At 33.9% G+C, this 22,682-nt stretch overlaps 1 protein-coding gene across 2 annotated transcripts in view; it reads right to left on the bottom strand.

The window, feature by feature from the left end:
- Nucleotides 1-16,589, bottom strand: part of Sb (serine proteinase stubble) — a 357,923-nt gene extending 341,334 nt beyond the window's left edge. For both annotated transcript variants that reach the window (XM_072526859.1, XM_072526861.1), the window contains exon 1: nucleotides 16,106-16,589. The gene's annotated coding sequence lies outside the window, so the exon portion shown is untranslated. The remainder of the gene's footprint in view (nucleotides 1-16,105) is intronic.
- Between the last annotated feature and the right edge of the window lie 6,093 nt (nucleotides 16,590-22,682).

The raw sequence follows: 22,682 nt of genomic DNA, 5'->3' as shown, positions 1-22,682 counted from the left end.
GGACATACAGCCATATGTGACTGCAGCTCTCCAGAAGCCACAAATTCTAATTGGAGGACCCAACAGCTAGAACACACAAGCAGCCCATCGAAGCAATAAGTAACACTTATTAACTGTTAAGCTTTGGCAGGGTTAATTATTGTTTTTTTATTCATTTAAATAAATATGTTTGGTTAAAATTTGTCTTATTTGCTATCAACTGAGAACTCAGGTTCAATCCCTAGTTTAAGACAAGACGAACTCGCCCTTGAGATACTGAGCTAGGCAAGGTATTGACGATAAGCTCCCATGGTTAATTAGGGTATTATTTTTACAATAATACTTCAATTCTCTTTAGTAGTCTTATCTTTACAACATTCTAACTCATACAGTGTTACCCACTTTTCTAGCATCATTCACTCTTACCTTTAGCGTTGGTGCAGATGTCTTCCTTCCTTTTCCTTTTTCTTGGTCACTGCATGGATATAGCTGTGTATGTTATTCCAACCTAATTTATTTTCAATCATTCTCTCAATCATTTCTCTCACTGTAACAAAATTCACACCTGTCTCTCTCTCCATTCTGTTTCTTTCCACTATCCATCTGCTGCAATCTAACATAGTATGTGTCACAGTGTCCGAGTATCCACAGTATAGGCATTCATCTATATTAGCCTTTCCGATCCTATAGAGGTAGGCCCTAAAACACCTGTGTCCTGTGAGCACCTGCGTCAGGAAATAATCCAGTCGCCTGTGGCCACAGTCCACCCAATCTCTTATGTTCGGGATCAGCATTTTCGTCCACTGTGCTACATCTTCCGTGTTGTTCCATTCTTCTTGCCATCTTTCAACTGACCTTTCCCTTTCCTGTCTTTTCTCGGCTACAGTAAGGTTTGGGCCTCTTCATAAAGCTCTTTTCTTTTCACCGCCAAAACATGCAACCGACACATCCAGTGATGGTCCATAAGGCTGCCACAGACACAGTCCTGTAGGCGCATGCCACTCGCAACAGACTTGTTCTATCCACTCGTGTCATGAGACTCCTATAGGCCGTTATCTCTACCGCCTTGCTCCAGACTAGTGCCGCGTAGAGGACGATCAACTGTACAACACCGTGTAAGACCCTCCTCCTTTCGGACTTGGGTCCTCCAATGTGCGGTTTCACCCTTCCCAACGCAGCCGCACTATTCTTCGCCTTCCGGACCAAACTCCCGCACATGCTCCCCCCATTTTCCATTCTGGTGCAATGTCACTACTAGATACTTTACTTGTTTCTTGGGTGTTAGACATGCTCCCGCACATTTTAATTCAACATTTTGCCTGTTCCTTGTCGCCTTCAGAATAATGGCTTCCGATTTCTCTGTCTCAAGTTTCAGTCCGTGCTGGGCATTAATTTCTTTACGACGCCGCTTGCGTTTCGAACCCGGTTTTTGAGATCTGGCTCATCCCGGGCCACTACCAGTACAGCGAAGTCATCCGCGAATGCGAAGGGGGTTGTACCCTCTCCGTATTCACAGTGCATAACCCCGTCATATGCCAGATTCCATAGCGTCGGGCCCAAGATAGATCCCTGGGGTACCCCGGCCGTCACGTCCACGATCGTGCCCTTTTCCACCATAATTCTTCTCTCGGACAGATACTCCGCCACCACATTCATCAGGCAACCAGGACATTCTCTCTCCTCCATTGCCTTCATTACCTCGTTCCACTGCAACGTATTGAATGCATTCTTAACATCAAACAACAGCAGGGCCGCCCAGCGATGTTCATCCCCTCTGTTGCGCAATGCTTCGAGTACCCTCATGATTGCATCAATCGGGCTTTTCCCTTTACAAAAACCAAATTGCCTTCGAGATAAACCACCTGACCTCTCAATCATGTCGTCTATGCGTACTCGCAGCATCCTTTCATACAGCTTACTGATGCATGGAAAAAGACAGATGGGGCGATACTTTTCCCTCTTCCAAGCTGCCGTCAAACGAAATTAGTATACCAAATTGATAGCCAATGCACGATAATCGAGCAGGTCATAAGAAGGAAATGAAAAGGGCAGTCTTATTTTTTTTTATTCTACAACTGATTTCCAAATAATGATCTTATCTAGGGGTTATTGTTCCACCTAAATATGTATATGTGTTTTTACATTTAATTATTTCATTATTTATATAATCTCTTATGGGAGACTATTTGTTTGCTTATAGGAGTTTAATCAATATTCATGTTCCAGCGAAATGGAATTATATTAGGGTCAAATAGACCAGAACAGTACAACAGTGCTAAAATTCAACTATTATTATTTCTACCAGTAATTTTAAGTTGAATTATCTAACGCTATGTTTTTTATTTTATTTCTATTTTATTATATTATTATGGACATGATCCATAGAACTAATCCAAGAACACCACAAATATTTGATCTACAGCCGCAGGCAACGAAAATAATTTTTGCTAATAACGCGACACAGAAATTGTAAAGAAAGCCAATATATTTAAACATATAATTTGTTAAATTGCAAAGTTCGAAATTAAGCCGATAAATGTACAGGTGTGAACTAATAACTGTTTTCGAAGTGTTAAATATTATGTTAAGTGACAAATTTTATGCTTAGATTTATTTCTTTCGAATTACCAGCGATTAGTTAACATCGTGTTGTAAAATATTCGTGAATAATTTAGTTATGAACATAACCATCAAATATTTTAAAATTTTGTGTTTAATAAATACACCTGCCAATTTAAAAGAACAGGTTATAACTATACATGTCATTTATTTCTTTATGTTACAACTTAATAGAATATACTCAGATCACTTTGAATGCTCCACGCCACAATTGAAGTTTCAAATGTAAAAACGGCAAATTATTTAAAAATAAAACAATTTAAACTTTTATTTTCAAAACTTCCACAAAATTTATTATATTGCATTTAAGTTTGTATACTCCACTATGTAAGTGCTCTTTCTTTTGGCTCTTGTCATTTTTAACATGATGATACCGTCTTAATAGCAAGCAAAGCACAAGCACTACAAAATATAATAAATGCGGTAGTTCACCACAGCGAAATGTTCGGTTTACGTCTAAACGTTTCCAAAACTAAAACTTTAGTATTTTTAAAGACACCAATAAACGTACAGGTGTATGCCAAGGGTCAAATAATAGAACAGGTAAATTCCATAAAATATTTGGGAACAAATATCAATAGTCAGTGTAATCCAAATAGGAAACCCTATCAAGAATCGAACAAGCAAGGAAAACATTCATGAGCATTAAAACATTTTTTACAAGATCAGACCTTAGTCTACAGCTTAGAATTCGAATGATCAGATGTTACGTTTTTTCTGTCTTACTGTATGGCTGTGAAAGTTGGACAATGGACTCTGAAATAGAAAAAAGAATAGATGCCTTTGAGATGTATATATACAGACGAATGTTGATGATTCCATGGGTACAAAGAGTTACTAATATTGAGGTACTTCGTCGCATGTATAAACAAAAAGAATTACTAAGAATAATCAAAGAGAGGAAAATGCAATACTTGGGTTATGTGCTGAGAGGCGAAAGATATGAATTATTTCAAGTTATACTAGAAGGAAAAGTACAGGGCAAAAGATCAGTAGGAAGGCGCCAGAACTCGTGGCTGAAAGACCTGAGGAGATGGTTCGACCGCTCATCCGCAGAGATCTTTCGCGCAGCAGTTTCCAAAACTACAATTGCCATTTGGATCGCCAACCTTCGAAAGGAGACGGCGCAATGAGAAGAAGAAAATTTTTAACATACACACATCAAAATAATCTAGGGGACAAAAATGCGAGATTACCGAAGAATTTTAAATAATTTATTTAAAGTATTTTTAATAAAAAGTTATAAACGAGAGTCTCGAATATGAAATAAACATTTTTTCTTAGAATTATCGCAATAGCTCTTAATAAAATTAAAAGAAAACTTCATGAGTCAAAAAATGGTAACAACAAAAAGATAAAAAACCAATTTGTTGCCCCTCAACTCCCAACAAAGTAGTATTTAGGTTAAGTTTGTATAGTGTATGACCGCCACGGTTGTTGATTACTATCCTACATCTGTAATGCAATCTCATAATTGTAGCATAATAATTTCCTTTAAAATGCAAATATAAAAATTTTGTAGTATACTCCTGGGCTATATATAAATTTTGGTGTCTTTGTTTACATTCAAATCCCCCAAAGAAAGAATCGGGTTACGAAACTAAAATAATCAATATAATACGTGTAAAAACTGGAAGTGATTCAAGGTTATTTTACGATAGTTTTGAAGCAGTCTAACAACAATTTAGGGTTCGCTAGTCCCTTTTTGATGCGCGGGGAAAAGGGCGGCATAGGTAGCCGGTAAGTCGGTATACAACATCGAGGGGGAATGAATTCAAGTTTAGGTTGGAAGATTTGGTCAAACGAGACACACGTCGTTATGTACTTTACAGAAGCCGGCAAATTTGTCGAAGAAAAAGTGACTTTTACTCAAAGTAATGTGTCAACTCTGAATATTTCATATGAGACATTTAAAATGGCGTTTTTACAACAGTTTTGAAGATAACCTTAAGTTGCCATTGTGTTGTACCTGTTCCAGTCTTCAAAGGAGACGAGTTTTTCAAGGTTTGTGTTCCAGCCAGTGCTAGCTTCCACCCTCATTTTCGTCGTCTTAGTTCTACCCCCAGAAATTTTAGTAGGTCCAGTTTCCAACCTCAGAAATGTTAAGAAAAGTAACTTTAGTGCAATCTAGGTAACATTTTTGTATTTTATTTTTAAAATAAGAATAAACATTTTCTTTCATTAAAAATTTGTAATAATTAAAGTTATACATCTTAGGGCGTGGTCTTAGCTGTCATTTTATTTGTCCAGTTTTTAAATATCGACATATGACAGCTTGGTTTACTATTTTTGACATTAATTTGTTTAGTTTTTAGAAAAAGGTTAACCTTAATGAATAGTTTTATCTAAAAAGATATCTTTATCTGTAATATTTTTTTTTTCTGCAAGTTTTGTAACATCTTGTAAACGGATTTTGTAAACAAAAATTACATGTAAGTCATTCTTTGTTATTTTGGGTATAAATCTTTGCAACTATTTATATAGTAAGTATTTTTGTACCATTTAATATCTGTAAATGTTTGTGGTGAGACAGTAATAAATGTTTAATTTATTTCTCTGAACCATTTTGTCTATTTATTAAGAAAAGTCTTCTTTTGTGTTTCTTTTCTAGGAAGAAAGAACCTTTTTTCCTTCATCCAGCAAGACAAGAATTCTTCGAAGCGGCGTCTTTATTTTAAATAACTAGAGGTCCTTTTTGTTCCTGTTTTGTTACCCATTTTTCTAGGAGATCCATGTAGGTACACATTTGTTTCATTTTTTTGGAGTTGCCCCTATATAATCCCATAGTTTCGTTCACTTATCCACGACCCAGCTACTCCGAATAAACCCTGAGTGCCGTTCGCATAAGTACCGTTTATTTTGCTTACCCTATCTCCACCCCAGTAACTTCTGTTCCAATTTTCAACCCCCATAGTTGTACCCTATGTGGTAGGCAAAATATTTCGTTACATGATCAGATGGTCAATGTCTTGCTGCGGTATTCTGTTCCACCCATTGAAAAGTTCTCAAACATTTGCTGTCTTGTATTGAACGCAATATTTTGTTGTAAAATGCGTTTGCCCAATATTTCCAACAGATGCTCAATTGGGTTTAAATCTGGTGATTGTGCAGGCCATGGTAAAACTTAAAATGTTCGTACGACCCTAGCAGTATGCGGACGCGTATTGTCGTGCAATGATTAAAATTGGGGAGTAGCTTGTTGTGCAAAGAGTACAACAATAGTTTCAAGATTAATATCGCGGTAGTCTGTTGCATTTAGACACCGTTTCAAATAAACAACATTGGTTCTTCCAAGAAGAGTTGTATTATTGTACTGCCGCATTACTATCTATGAACCTCCTGCGTGGTGGCCAATCGTTTAGTATTGTCAGATCGTCTTCAAATTCTCATTTATCTTATATCTGGTTCAAATTCAAATAAGGACTCATTTGTGAACAAAATAGAGGCCCACTCACGTCTAACCAAATTTGCGTGTTTTTGTGCTCATTTGCGAATCCAACATCTGTGGTTTCTGTGAAACCAAATAAGAAAGAAATGGTAACACGGCAAAACATTAAAATGTAACCATAGTAAAGTGGAGGGATAAAGGGGACGTTTGTTTCTGACACCTAAAGCCGTACCAGCAGAAATGCAAGATTTAGTTGACACAAGACTTGCTGTTTAATCAGAAATCACCATAGGCAACAACAGTTCGAAAAAGTTTGTAATACTAATATTGTTATAAATAAGGGTAATTTTGTTTATTTTTTTATGGGTGAAGTGGTATTGCAAAATTATCTTTGAATTGTTAACACATATGGCAGTTGGAAATGCCCATCACCTTTTTACAAATGCCACCAAAAAGAATATGTCTATAATATACCTATACAAGTTATAGTTTTACCAGACTGCTTGTACCAAAATTTAATATGCAATATTTTGACAGTAAAAAGTTTTAGCGTTTTTAAAAAAGTTGTTTTATAAGACCTATACATGCCAGTAGAACAATTGCAGAAATAAAATGTATCAGGTTTGTGAATAAAGGCTTTCCAAATCGACCTGGTCGTTAAAGTGGTAAATAAGCTAGTATTAAGTCATACGTGTCAGTAAAAGTTCCAAGTCTCCAGAGATACCATCACGTAGCGAGACTAGAATTTAGTCAAAAACTATTTCTGTGAAAATTCCATTGATATGCAGTAGGAAAAGATTATATTGGCACCAAGGAGGGATGCTCCTTTTTGCTGGAGGTTCAGTTATGGTTTGGAGTGGTATTTTTTGGGGACATAAACAGAGTTATTGGTGATGTATAACTTTTTGCCTCATACATTGAAGACAATTTAATTATAATGCAGGATAATGTGCACCTACACTTCGCCCACCCTGTAAGTTACTTTTTATTACAAGTAAATATAACAAAAATGAACTGGCCAGCATGTTCTCTAGATCTGAACCCGATAGAACATGTGTGGGACATGCTAGGCAGAAAATTTGGTCACGAATTCTTTTTTTTTTAGAACAGAGACGTAGTAAGAATTGCTTTGATCGAGGAATTGGATAGACTGCCTCAACAACAGATGGATAAACTTAAATATAAGTATGAGAAAACTAATGACTGCTCGTGGGGAATACGCACGAGATCAAGGAAACAAAAATGCATTTAAGTTCAAAATGTACAATAAAGTCCTGTTTAAAACCAGTATGTTGATTTTCATTCTAACCTCTTCGACTTCTTTTTTTTTGTAAAAGGTTACTCATCGTATAACTACAACTTTTGTAAAACTTGGATATTGATGAAAAAAATAATTATTACATTTTGTACCTCTCTTTAAATTTGCCTGTATGTGTAGTATGAACACTCTTATTTAGGTAAAAGGAAGAGTTAAGTAAAAATAAGATTAGGAAAAAAATGTACAGCTCATTAAATAGCACAGCAATTTAAATAAGATAGTTTCTTCAATAAAATTAGTTTTGCACAAAAATGAGAATAAATTATTTAATTTAAAATTTTGCAATAAGTACATAACAAATAACTCGTTACTCAAACAAAATGCCTGGCACTTTATACGCTTAAATATGTATTGAACTTTGCTAAGCACAAAATCAAAGAAGCAAATTGGAATTAGAAACGGCTTAAGTGTTAGTGGCCACCTGCTGACTAGGAAATAATATACTAGCTGCAAAGGCTAATGATGATCATAACTCAATTATTGATGGTAAGAATTTTAGACCGCAGTAAACACTAGGTTAATAATCCAATTATTGGACAATGGTAAAGGTATTCTTTAAGTAATTTAATAAAGTTATGAAGATATTTGTAATATAATGGCTCATCTAAGATATGATCATGTAATTATTAGAGAGAATATTTTTTATATTGAAACAAATTTTGGACATCTGTTAGTTAGACAGATATTTGTATACAGGATGTCTATAAAGACATTTTATTTTACGATTACGAAATTAAATACCATTTAGTAGGTGGACATCATCATATTTTTAATAGTTACTTCAATACAAGTTGGTACATAAATATTACGAACCAACTTTCATTCTTAAATGTTGAACAATATGCAAGGATAAACATTTACAAAAGCTTAAGACAAAGGTAAGAAAGCCATTTAATAGGGCCAAATACAGCCAAGAGTGGGATAATTACAGAGAAAGACGCAATACAACAAAAAAATTCATAAAGCCAAAAGTGGCTCGCGGAGAAGGTTCTGTGAAAAATTTAAGGAGACTTTCGTATGCTCCAGAATCAATGAAGTCTTAGCGAAGCACGGTGTAGCAAGTTAAATCAATTTCCTGAAAAAGGACGACAAAAATTATAAAAAAACGCTTGAGAAAACCTTATTAATGCTCATCAAGGCGCATTTTCTCAGTTAATTTACCAACATTAACCCTTTGGTAAAGCCGGTTCTTTTAAAAAGACCTTCTGCGGTGGACTGGCAGCTGGCTATCAAAATTTTAAGGCCTCAGAGAGTTACCAACATACACTATACACGTCCTCCGGAATGGATAAAATATATCCAGTCTTTCTGCTGCATGAACAGAACGTTATAATAACAATTAGAGGTAAAATCTTTAAAGCTAGTTTTGCATGGAGACATTTCTAGTGGCATGCTAAAAGGTGAAAGTTATCTATATACCAAAACTCAGTGGAGTAATGGGCCAAACGCGAAATTCATACAAACCAATGTTTATTTCTAGTAAAAACGCTAGAAAGGCTCCTTAGATACATCAGAGATGGGGTACTGAAGAATAAACCACTCAGCGATCATCAATATGCGTATCAGTAAGGATATTTAACAGACTTTCCGCTGGATGACCTTAGTAGACTGTTCTCAACATCATTGGAGGACAAAGAAATAGCGGTTACGATTTTTTTAGAAGTACAAGAAAAGGTATCCCTATGCAGTCTTAACAAATAGGACCATTGTGTATACGTTAGGCAAAACTATTGTCCGGGCAAGGGGAGGAAGTGGTTGTTGACAGTGAAGTGTACTACCTCCACTGCTGTGGGCAACACTAGTAGACGATTTCTTAACGAAACTGTCTAAATATAAGTTTTAGTGTATGAGCTATGCAGACCTGGCAGTAGTAGTCAAAAGGCGTTTTGCCCAGACAAACCAGACCAAACGCAAATTTCTCTCAGAGAGATGGATATCTGTTGTAAAGCCTAGGTTGAGTACCTAGGGGTTAATTTACAAAAAACACAAGTTTTTTACTAGTGCTGCCCTTTAGGGGCTGGAAACAGATCATAAACTCATTGTCCTTGCCCTATTAGTGAGGTTTATAAAGATTTATTCCGATTTGGGATTACCGCCAAGCCTCAACTTTAGACACCCGGTCTGATTAACACCAGTGGTTGACTTTAACAGAAAAAGAACACTATAAGGATTGCATTCACAGTTGCTCAGGGGAGTGGAGATTACATTTGCTAGTCAGACCAACGACTTAGGTATAATATTTGACCAGAAGCTGACATGGAAGCCACACATTAAAAATTTCACTTGACAAAAGCTACAATGGCCCTTGGCAGATGTAGACTATTGTATGAAAACAAACGGGTAAGTTTAAACATGTCTCTTTGTTTATACATGAGGGTTGCCCATGATGATGTACGGTTTAGTGGCATGGTAGACAAAGAATCAACAGGTGTGAGCGATTTGGCAGACTTGATACAGGTGTTGCTAAACTTAATATAGAGACCCATATTTATACAGAGGGAGGCCAGATCGAGAGTACACAGGACAATACAGTTCCTACAAGCATAACGCAAAGAGCAAATTAAATAGGGAGGCTATATCAGGAAATTAAATCTGACCCCGTTCTGGGCATGACTGTAGATCGAATGGACCAAAGGTATATCTTTGATAAACATTTTATTATTATCGTAGCAAAGAGGGAAGACTGGGAAACGGGTCCGCATGTAAAGGCAAACTTCAGTTGGTATAAAGAGGGCTCCAAAACCGATTAAGGTATAGGGACTGATATCTGAAGGAAACCTTAGGAAAGAAGGCTGTCAAAATATAAAGGAGTTGCTATTAGAAATTGAAAAGCATTATTACTCCATGAAAACATGGAGTTTTTGTATACATATATAAATTAAACTTACAATGTTAACACAATGTTGATGATTATGTATTATCGGCACAGTGGATGAGTAAGTTGGATGTAATGTATGTAAATAAATGAACAGTGGGGCATCATAGAAAAGATTATACCAGAAAGAAACCGAATGGTAGGAATAACTTAAACTAAGAGGAACATATGTATAATAAAACAAACATTTTTTCTAAACCAAGAACGAGGACGAAAAAGAAGAAATAAATGGTACAATAAAATTGTAGTCTCACAGATTGTCTTGATTAAGTATTCAAATATATTTGAATTATTGATTTAAGATTTATTATTCAGCTTTGTAAACCTGACAGTAGATTATGCAAACGGATTAGATATGCATAATTAAATGGTAACAATTTCTCAAATACTACCAGTTTGCACTTTACGAGCTGCGAAATAATTATAAATGAAATGTTATAATTGAAATATAAATCATATTTTTATTTTCAACTGCATAAGAAATATTGTTAAACAATAAATAAAAATTGTCATTTGAACTTTATTACGAGAATTTGATTATTCTAAGCATAAAAATATGTTTCTATATGAGATAAAGAAATAACCAGAATATCTTCAATAAAATTTATAAATAATGTTTTTTCAAAATGAAAAGGAAGCAACAAAATTGTTAAGAAGAAAAAAATTACAGGCCAAAAACACTATTTATAGCATATAAATTTCTTCGCCTAACTTCAATAGACAGTATATCTATTAGTTGACAAATCTACCATAATATATGTCAATGTTGAAGTAAAGATAATTCAATAGAAAGGGAGATTAGTTTATATAATGTCTTTTGCTTATCTAAGCTGGATCTCTTACTCAAAATTGATTTTATATATTTTTTCTTTATCTTTATATATTTTTTCTTTTTATATATCTTTTCCTGGGATAAGTTTTTATATTTTTAGTTAATAATTTTTTTTATATCTGTCTTTTTTATAATTTGACCATTTCTATTCATACATAACCTCCTCTTCACATGTCTCTTTTAAACTTATAATTCATCTCATATGCCGTTAGTTTAATATACTTTAACTAATTTGTTTATTAATAATTATGTTCATCTTATCCTCGCCAATTTAGTATTTGCTGTTTAAAATTGTAATTATTTTTAATCTTCACATGGCAAGAAAATATTTTAAATATATGCTAGTTTTTTGGGTCTAAGTTTTGTCCACTTTTTTGGGTGAAGAATTCCACAGCACATGGTCGATCATGTAATTATCACTGCAGCTGTTATTTACAACTCGATTGCCAACTAAAGATATAAACATAAAGCATCCTGTCCAGCTACTTAAAGACAACATCAGATGCCATAAGTATCATTTAAAAATCTTATTATGTAAAGCTATAAGGCAAAATTTGTTTTGTTTAATTTTAATTTAATATTAAAATTTCAATTTTTGTATTTTGTATGTATAATAAATATAATTAATTCAGATCTTAGTTTATTTGTCCTAGCCAAACTCGTTGTTCAGATTTACTTCTAAGATAAGACGTTCGCACACCTGAGAGACTAAACTAGACGAGGTCTAACAATTGGCTCCCAAAATAAGTATGAGTTTAATTTAAGTTTGTAAAAACCTAGACCTTGAAGGTTACGCATTGGCTCCCAACTATCGCAGGTAGTTAAATTGTTATCCATTGGCACCCACTATTACTGATGGGTCGTTGAATGGTTACAAAGTACACATATTGGAAACAAGATACTCGAAAATCATAAAAGTTGTAACCCGAAGAGACCATGTTAGCAATAGGACAATCAGAAATGAAATGGATCTGCTTCAAAAACAAGTAGAAAGACAGCAAATAAGATGGTTTGGATACAGTGCAGAAGAAATTTTTGCAGGTCAGAAATAAAAAACAGGGGAGCAAATATTGAACAGACGAGGAAAAAGCTGACAGAAAGGTACTTAAACTTAACACCCAACAGGCATATTGCATGACTGGTGGTTAAAGTGGTTAAGTTAAAAAATTTATTTAAAAATCCTTTATGAAAGGTATATAATTAAAACACCTAATCGAGCTACATCACTAAACGTTTTCGAAATCTATAATCCATCATCAGTGTGCCTAAGTGTACATGTTTTGAGCCTATAAATATTTGGGTAAACGCCCGTTAAATGTTCTTAATTTGAATTTATGTTACATTATTGAATCTTATATGTTATGATGTTAAAGTTACAATTTGAAGTTACAATTGGAATTGATAACATGGCAAAGTAAGACTCTGCAGGAGGTTGCTGGTCCTGAGACAAAGTGTCTACGAGGACTTGTTGATAGCAACCAATTAATTCAATCAGTTGCTATCAACAAGTCCTCATAGACACTTTGTCTCAGGATAATTTCAATATTGTCATTTCAATCATTTGCTATCAACAAGTCCTCGTAGACACTTTGTCTCAGGACCAGCAACCTCCTGCAGAGTCCTACGTTGTCATTTTGTCAATTCCAATTGTAACTTTAACATCATAACATATAAGATAAAATATTGTAACATAAATTCAAATGAATAACATTTTTACCCAAATATTTAGTGGCTCAAAACATGTGCACTTAGACACACTGATGATGGAATATAGATTCCGAAAACGTTTTGTGATGAACCCCGATTGGGTGTTTTAATTATATACCTTTTATAAAGGATTTTTAAATAAATTTTTTAACTTAACCACTTTAACCACCAGTCATGCAATATGCCTGTTTGGGTGTTAAAATTAGAAAGCTTATTGTGTGTGTGTGTGGAGAGAGAGAGAGAGAGAGAGAGAGAGAGAGAGATGGCATTAGACAAATAATTTTTTTGCCACAGAAAATTTTTATAACGATGTTTAAATTTTTTTCTTAGAATCGTTTAATTAAACTTAATTAAACTAAATTAAACTTAGTTAGAATATTATATATAAATTTATTAGAGTAAGATAACAGATTGCTGATGTTCACTGATAGGCTAATGTTGAGATCGATTAAACCTAAATATAGGCTCCGAATCTGTTCCCTATGATTAAGACAATCGAAAAATAAGTGGTAAAAATCTCCGACAGACGGGAGTTTCATAGATTCCAATCCTATGCAGATGCTCTGGAAACAAGTCATGTTTAAGTTTTAGCAGGGTTATCAACGAGGAATATACTTTATTATAGTTAAAATTAAAATGGGGAATATTTTACGGTAGGCATGGATGAATAGGAAAGCAATGTTTTCTTAAAGTATTCTGTACTACTTTATATTTTGACATCCATTCTTCCCTGCCAATACTCCTGATAATAGAAAAAAGATCTTTAAAGTAGTAAACGTTTGTAATTTCGGATATCTTAGATGTATTTTTAGCCATACTATCCATTAACTCGTTTCCAATTACTCCATTGTGTCCTTTAACCCAGAGTAAAATAACTGTTTTTTTTTTGTGAATTTTAGTTTATGTAATAATTTTTTGATATCAAGTATAATGGAGTTTTGACAACTATCCAATGGGTGGCTACGAATAGCTTCTAATACTGCCTGAGGATCTGATACTATTACGATGTTCTCACAATAATTAGTGACACACCAAGTTAGTGCTTTCTGTGTAGCAGCAGCATCGGCTGTAAAAATAGAACAACATTCAGGAATTCGATATTTTTATAACATAATTTCTGTTTCAAACAAAAAATGCGAAACCAGCACTTTCAACAGTTTTTGATCCATCTATATAATTTATTGTTAAATCTTTCCCTAATTTGCTTAGTCTGGATTTAAATATAAAATTAGTTAAAATTGGCAAGTCTGAATAAGATGGCAATATAATGGTTGGTTTGTCTATGAGAACTTCAAAGTCTCATTCGTAAAAAGGAAATTTTGGTAGCTGTAATACATAAGATTGAAAGAAGAGACGAGAGAAACTGTTATTCTCCAACAAGAATTTGTTAAATATTCTGTCAAAAGTAAACCTATTTTGTGAACCATAGTTGTATTAAACGATTTTTATGTTATTAAACGTTTATTGGCTAACATTTGCCTAAGTTCTTGGGTTTCTGCTAGAACTGCTTGGTTTGGTGAAGACATCATAGCTCCTAGACAGATTTTTATTGATGTAAAGTTTATTCTGTCAAGTGTTAATAGATTTGTTTTGCATTTTGAACCGAATAGAATACAACCATAATCCAGAATGAATCGTATGTAGGATCTATAAAACATTAAAGAGATATGTTTATTTGCACCTAATCTTTTTTTGGAAACTAAACGTAGAAGGTTAATTCCACGCTCGCACTTTTTACATACTTTTACATACTTTGGACCACAAGAGTATTTTATCTAGAATCATGCCTAGATACTTATACTCTTCTGCTAAGGGGAAAATATGATCACCTATCTGGCATTTGCCTGTCACTTTTTGTCTACGTCTAATGAAACATAAAAAGATTTTTTTGTGATATACTAAAACCCATTTGTTTTATCTACTTATCTATGTTACTTAAGCTGAGATTTTAAATTCAACATGCAATCTTCATAGGATTTATGGCGAGTATATAAACATATATCGTCTGTATATTAAATTATTTTGCATTTGTCATCCATCAAACCATGCAGATCTGCAGTTTAAACATTAAGTAATAAAGGACTTGGAATTCAGCCTTGTGGGAGACCGTTAAATAATATTCTTGGACCGTGTAATATATTTCTATGGACCCGTAAGTACATTTTGTGGTTCACATACAAATTTAATATATTTACAGATAATATTTTATCAGTACCACACGCCACCATTTTTGAATATAATATGCATCCTTTAAATCTAGAAACAAACATAGCATAAATAAGTTTATTAGATTTACAAAAAAAAAAAGAAAAATCTGACCGCTATGTAAATACCACCATAATATCCGTCCCATCACGAGACCCTTACACACCAAAATTTATAAAAATCTTGCAAGCCATTTCCGAGATAATTGTGGCGTAACATACTTAAAACTCACTCTGTAGATTAAGAATGAAAAGAAAAGCAAAAGTATTATTTTAAAGATATAAAAAAAGCGTTTATTTTGATTTTGAAAAGGTTTGTAAGTGCTTTTGAATGGATTCTACAATAAATTTAATTCGCGACATTTTTACACTCCAACGTCACTAGTATTTCGTTCGTTCAACTTTTGCAAGAAATAAAATTTTGCAATAAATACACTATTAGTATCGTTATGGGTACTATTTTTCCTTTAAAGAACAAATAAAATTGTTTCCAAGAGTGTGTTCTCAAATTTCAAAGTTCAATTCAACTGGTGAAATGCAGAGGCTTGATTGGTCAATTATTGGAAAATGAAAAACGTCAACTACTTCGTTAACAGAATGCATTTTGCTTTTCTTATTCTTTAAAAGAATCCTCAGTTCTCTACAAAAAGTAATAAAGTAAGAATATAAGTAAAAAACTAAAAGGGTTTATACTTACAAAACCATTTTTAGAATTTTTTTGATGGTATGAAAAGTATACGATTTTAACATTAAAATACAAAAAACTCAACGAGAAAAAAAAACAAAAGTGAAAATTGAATGAGGGCACTAAATTTTCGTTAATTTAATTTTTGGGTGATTTTATTTTGACCGATGGCTTCACTGGGATCTGTTGTTTATGGATGCTATATATACACTTTATGTTATTTTTGGTATTTAGTTTGTACTAGTTGAAAGTACAAATGAAGTATCTTTAATTTAAATAAAATATATTTATTATTATCTATTATTTTCTAATTTTCACTATAATTCAATTTAAATTAGGTATATATAAATCCAAAAAATTGCAAAATTTTACACAAATACGTTTTTAAGGTAGTGATAATATATGAATTTTCTGTGATATTTTTTCTACATTTATTATTTTTCTTTATATAAAATTTATTTGTATTTGAAATTTTTCAATATATTTATATTTGCTTACTTTGTATTTTAACCACAGTAAAAACCACTAAAATCCTATACTTAAATCGTCACTAAGATTGCACTTGATGCGGAAATAACACAAAAAATATAACGGCGAGAAGTCCACCGACCACGAAACCAGAAGAAGAAGCAGAAGATCGTCCAAAAATCACTCGCAAATTATAGGTAAAACAAACACTCCTGACCATGGAGCTGCGCGAAGGCGGAGTCAAATTCACGTAAAGGCAGAAAGGTTCTATTGTAAGTGGAATTATACAGTGCACAGTACAATGCGTTTTGCATGGAAGTGGGGACTAAACCAAATTTCGTCTACTGCGCCGTGGTCAGGAGTGCTTGCACTATCTCTACAACCAGCGGTGTCCGCCACCAACTTCCAACAGTACGCTGTTGTTCTTGCTAGTCTTTTACAATCGACAATCCGCTACCGACTAACTGGCGTACTTGAGGTAATGCCGCTTGTGAGGATGAGAGAATGGCACAGATCGCTCGCAGCAGACTGGTCTTGCTTGAATCGAGTCGAAGAGCATCACCATCGCTAGACAACTGGGTCAATGGAAAAACTCTCTCTGGTTGATTCCAGACACCCTGTGTGTGCCGTATGAGTCCTTTTCTTTTTTCTTATCATTTTCAAGGCCGTGATTCCTCATAAGGTAACGGTAAAAAGCGGTATTCTTTAAATGAAAGTTGCATTTTAACACATGTAAATATTTATAAAAAAATGTGCAATGGAAAATACGACACATTGGCATTGATACAATATGTACTTACAAAGGATTAGTAATCGATATACACTGCTTGGAAAAAGCAAACTATAATGGTTTTAATCCCAACAAGTTTTAAAAATTGAATAAAGATTAAAAACAATTAATAATCGATTTAAAAAATAATTTAAAACAGTACAATATGAATTGACGTGAATTATTAAATTAAAAATCATATTTAAATAATAACATTTAAACGCTTCATTTGCCGGGAAAAGTTGGAAATCGGAAAAAAGGAAAACCTGAATGGTTGTCAACGGAACTAGAAGAGAAAGTTCTCAAGAAAAAACAAGCATATCACATATGGCTTCAATCCAAAGATCCTCAAGACAGAGAAATATACGCTAAATGGAATAGAGAAGTTAAAAAAGACGTGGATAAGGCGAAAAATATAAACTGGGAGGCTAAGTGTGATGAACTGGACAGATTTATGGGTGGAACAAAAGTGGCGCAAGCTTGGAAAACATTAAAACAGTTTAGGAAAAATGAGAAAAATGAAGACAACATTTCTCTCATAAAGTTAAATGAATGGGAAGAATATTATACGAAACTGCTGAAAGAGGATAGAGTAGAGTACAGATGGGAAAAGATAAGGGAATTAATAGACAACAGAGACGAACGGCAGGAAATCCCTATAATAACATTATCTGAATTGACGGAAACCTTAAAAGAGGTTAAAAACGGAAAAGCCGCAGGGCCTGGAGACAGTCCCATAGAGCTGGTTAAATATGGGCCGACTGCACTTTTAGAATTAATAGTAGACCTTTTCAATAAATGTATGTGTGGAGACCAGGAAATTCCTAAAGATTGGAATAAATCTTATATAAGCTCCATATATAAGAGAGGGAATAAAAGAGACTGTTCCAATTATAGAGGTATTAGTGTGACGATCTCTGTGGGCCGGTTGTACGGCAGAATATTAAAGAAGAGGGTTGAAAGACAGATACAAGATATTGAAGAACAAAGCGGCTTTCGTACCGGGAGATCCTGCCTTGATAATATATTTATCCTACGACAAATAATTGAAAAGCGTGTCGAAAGAACTAGAGAGACCCATTTGGTATTTATAGACCTTGAGAAAGCATATGATAGTGTCCCGTTAAAGAAAATGTTTGAGGTCCTCGAAAGGTCCGTATTGGATTCGACGTATATCCTAGCGATATATAAATTGTACGAAAATGCAGTTAGTTGTGTAAAAATTGGAACCAGAACCTCAAATGAATTTAAAGTCATTAAAGGCCTAAAGCAAGGATGCTGTTTGTCACCGACACTCATTAAAATATACGTCCAAGAAGCATTGAGGAATTGGAGAAATAAATGTAGATTTATGGGCATCGAAGTGGGACAAGAAACTCTGTATACATTGTTGTTTGCAGATGATCAGGTGGTGGTTGCAACCGATGAGGAAGATATAAATTATATGAATCGAAAATTATTTGAGGAATATGCCAAATGGGGGCTTACTGTAAACAAAAGCAAAACAGAATATTTAAAAATTGGAGGAAATACCACAGATCTGAGGCTTGAAAACGCAGTCATAAAAGGCTGCAACCAGTATAAATATCTAGGAAGCATCCTATCAGCAGATGGCAGAGTTAAGATAGATGTACAAAACCGAATAACCCAAGGGAAAAAATGCATCCGAATACTAAATTCATTACTGTGGTCTAATAAAATAAAGATGCATACCAAACTTCGCGTATACAGAGCAATTGTAGAACCAATTACCACATATGGTGCCGAATGTTGGACGATGACAAAGAATGAACGAGATAAAGTAGACGTTGTGGAAATGGATTATCTTAGAAGGTCATGTCGAGTATCGAGAATGGAAAGAATCAGGAATGAGGAAATACGAAACCGTACAGGAATTAGAGATACTCTTTCAGATAGAATACAAGGAAAGCAATTACAATGGTATGGTCACGTGATGAGAATGGAGGAGGAGCGGTGGCCAAAGAAAGCCTTAATGTATGTTTCGCCAGAAAGAAGGAAAAGGGGAAGACCACCAAATTCCTGGAGAAGAGAAATTACAAAAACAATGCAATCTAGAGGCTTAGAAGAGGGAGATTGGAGAGATAGGAAAAGATGGAGGCTGAAATGCGGGAAGCGGCAATCGCCGTAGGACCCCCGTTATATGATGATGATGATGACATTTAAACGAAAATATTAAAATTTTCACCGGTAGAAAACAAAAAAGTCATCAAATAGCTTGAACGAGAAGTGCCAGCTTCAGATTTTCACCTCCCACTATACTCGATATGTTTTTTGGTCTTTTCTTCTTTTTTCTTTTTATAAGTAATTCTGCTTGCTTATTGGCCAATTGGTACCTCTATGGAAGGTTGTCACTCCTTCTCTTGCGTGGTCGTTCGATTCTTCTTTTATCGATTGGTAATTTATCTCTTTGCTAATTTAACCACACGGGTCTCCCCATTTTGCTTATGTGGTTATTACAATATTTTTTTCTGTTTAGTGTTCATTCGATTATACACTGTACTTTACATTTTCTAACGTTTTCACTTCTCTTTCGATCTCTCAGAGTATTTCCTATAATTCTTCTGGGTACTCTTATCTCTGCCATTTTCACTAACCTTCACTAGCCTTGTCGGGTCTTGTTTCTGATTCATGTGTAATTATTGGTCTTACACTGGGTTAATAAATTTTTGACTTCATCTCAGTGTTAATATATCGATTTCGCCATATTTTGTTATTGAGACATTATGCCAGTCTATTTGCTTTTTAAACTTGATCTCTCATTTCTTTGTCTGTGTCTCCATAGCTGGACGTGTAATTTCAAGGTATTTTATTTTTATTACTTGTTCAATCCTGATTCCATCGATTTCTATTTTACATCTCATTGGTTCTTTGCTAATCAATTAAATTGAAAAGCATAGTGCTCAATGAGTTTCCCTGTCTTATTCAACTGCATATGTCTATAGGTTCCGTAATTTTTTTATCTATTCTGACTTCCATTTGTTGTTTTGTCAAGCTATTCAAAAAGCTATGAGAGTTTTTAAAATATGGTAAGGAATGATTTTAGTAGATCTTGGATAAACTCGGTGTTGTTCTTATTCAGATGGTAATAAACTAATGATAAGAAATTATTTAATTTAAAGATATTGTGGGGGCCTTGTAACTGGCTCCCTACTTTCGAGGGTTGGAAATCTTTTGATTCCAAGCCTTACTTCAAAGGACTTGTGAGTGGATGTATCTCCATAGGTTTGATTCTTCAGTGACCGTTGAAGGATAAGGATTGTTAATGTGAGCAAATATAACTCCAGAGAAATAAAATCAGCTTTAGTTTATCGACTTATAATTAACTATTTTTAGAGTAAAGAAGCCTCAATACGGACGTAGCTGACAGTACAATATCAAATAATTTTTTCTTTATCACACGTAAAAGAGGAAACCGTATTTATGAGAAAAATGCCCGAGAGTGTTTTAAAATGCACATACCTCAAGGGCGTGTGAGAATGAACTAATAAAATACTACTTGATGCGTAAAAGTGAAGATTACGCCACTTGTATTTAGGTGTGAAAACTATTTAAGAGGCTGTGGCGCCAATGAGTCGGCTATCCCGAGCAAACTTGATATTAGTGAATATTTTACTTATTCTACACTAAGAAAAGTGTAAAGAACTATATTTTTATTTTTTATTTTAAAATGATATGTTCATTTCTGGAACAGATATTTTCCTAATTTAGGTTTAACACTAAATTTATATTCCATGCTAAAAACCCCAAAACATCGTGTGGAATAATCGATGTAAAATTTAAATCTTAAATATGTTGCCTATGTGAGTCTATTTGATTGAATATAATACTTGATAAATATACGTTGGATTATTTCCACACCCAAGCTAACATCAAAAAGAAAGCATCTAACTTATTCTACCTTCTTACCGTGTTGCCTGTTCAAGAATAATAATTTAATAACTAACAAAAATTTCAAAACATATCCCTTCAATAAATATAAATAATTTTTAAATAATATAACGTCACGGAATTTTAAATTGCGTTTTTTAAACATATAAAAATAATCCTTGTATCGGCATGTAAGTAAGATTATTTAATTTCCATTTTTCGTTTAATTATTTTTAAACGTTTCACATTTTTTTATTTAATTAATTGGAATTTACAACTAAATAATTACACACATATAATGTTGTCATACTCGCTATATATTTTGTACCAGACAGCACCCTAATGTTATGTATTAGGGTGCTGTCTGGTGCCTAAAATCAGCAACTACAGCGACATTTTTGGACCACGTGGTCCAAAGAGTACAATCTCCACTTAACAACTACGAGTGAAGTGGAATGAGAACTTTAACAGGTTGTCTGCCAGTGTTTTCTATAGGACACACGCTAGACTTCTGCGAAAGCCCAGTGTTTCTTATAATACACAACAGTCGACCATATAGTGTGAGCCAGTGTTTACTATTGAACACAGTTTAATGCATTTTATATTGGAGACGTGTAGTAGTGGCCCCAAGGGATTTTCACGCGAGGTTTTAGATATTATGGGTTGTTTGGTAAATATTAGAAAAATAAAATAATAACTGAAAAAACATATTATTTTCAAAAAATAACGATTTTATTAAAACAATTTAAAATAAACATTTTATTGCATTTGGTGCACATTGTGTTGATTGATTTTTCTGTCAACCACAGTTCCTTTTTTGCCATAATTTTCGTAGCATTTCGAACACCTTCCTTTGGTTTTTCGTGGTGGATCTTTCATTTTTTGAATTAATTTGTGTTCACGCTTACGCGGATTTGGCGGTGATAGTACATTAGTTGCGTATTTTTGCAACATAGAGCGGATTACCTGTTATTTAAAATCAGTAATTTTAAGCCACTTTTGCATTCTCAAATCATTATTGTTGTATAAAAATTGTTTCTATCTGTACCACTTGGTATAGCGTCTCAATGCTATACTATATGACGCCATTTGGTCGGTCAAATCGATAGAAGACTTTCCTGTGTTATATTCAATTATACACTTGGGTTTGGTGATGTTACTTCCAGAAGGTGTAGTCTTTTCTACAGTCTGTAATGCAAAATCTTTACTACACTATCTTTATCCATTACTACACTCTTAGCAAGCCAACCTCCCAATTTGATCTTTCACAGTATATTGACATATTCTAGGTGTATCTTTTGTCACAACACAACTTAAAAAACTTTATGCCACATTTGTGGCGTTTATTATCGATATATTTTCGCTTTATCAACTGGTCGCCATTGATGAAGTCTGGATCGCTAAGAGATATCTTGAAAAGTCGTAAGTATTTGAGTGGCGTAAAGATTTGTTTCCTCAACTATTACACTAATTATATCGTCAGTTAAGAATTGTTCAAAATATTTCATAGTGCAGCATTTGCTAAAATTGCTTTGTATATTACTTTCACGCTACTTTTGTGTTCTGCAATAAATTCAAACTTCTTCTCTTCTTTTTTTATATAGACACGACTCTGTCTGTTTTTCAATGTGCCTCCAGTAAGTTGTCGTTCCATCGTTTTCGTGGTCTTCCTATTGATCGTCTTCCTATTGGGGAACCGTCTCTTGCAATCTTTACTACTCTATTTGTTTTCATTCGGCTTATATGATCGCTCCATTCTACTCTTCTATTCCTTACCCAGTTCTTGATGTTCTCCACTTTGCATCTACGTTGTATATCTGTACATTTAGCTCTGTTTTTTAGTGTCTTACAGTTCTGACATACTGTTCAGTATGTCATTGTTGGTCTAATAACTGTTTTGTAAATTCTGCCCTTCGTTTCTTTACCGATATTTTGATTTCTCCATATTGT

The sequence above is a fragment of the Diabrotica undecimpunctata genome, chromosome 3, assembly GCF_040954645.1.
Source record: "Diabrotica undecimpunctata isolate CICGRU chromosome 3, icDiaUnde3, whole genome shotgun sequence".
In the NCBI taxonomy this organism is placed as follows: domain Eukaryota; kingdom Metazoa; phylum Arthropoda; class Insecta; order Coleoptera; family Chrysomelidae; genus Diabrotica; species Diabrotica undecimpunctata.
The sequence above is the reverse complement of the archived record's forward strand: the minus strand, read 5'-3'. Positions and strand labels throughout refer to the sequence as shown.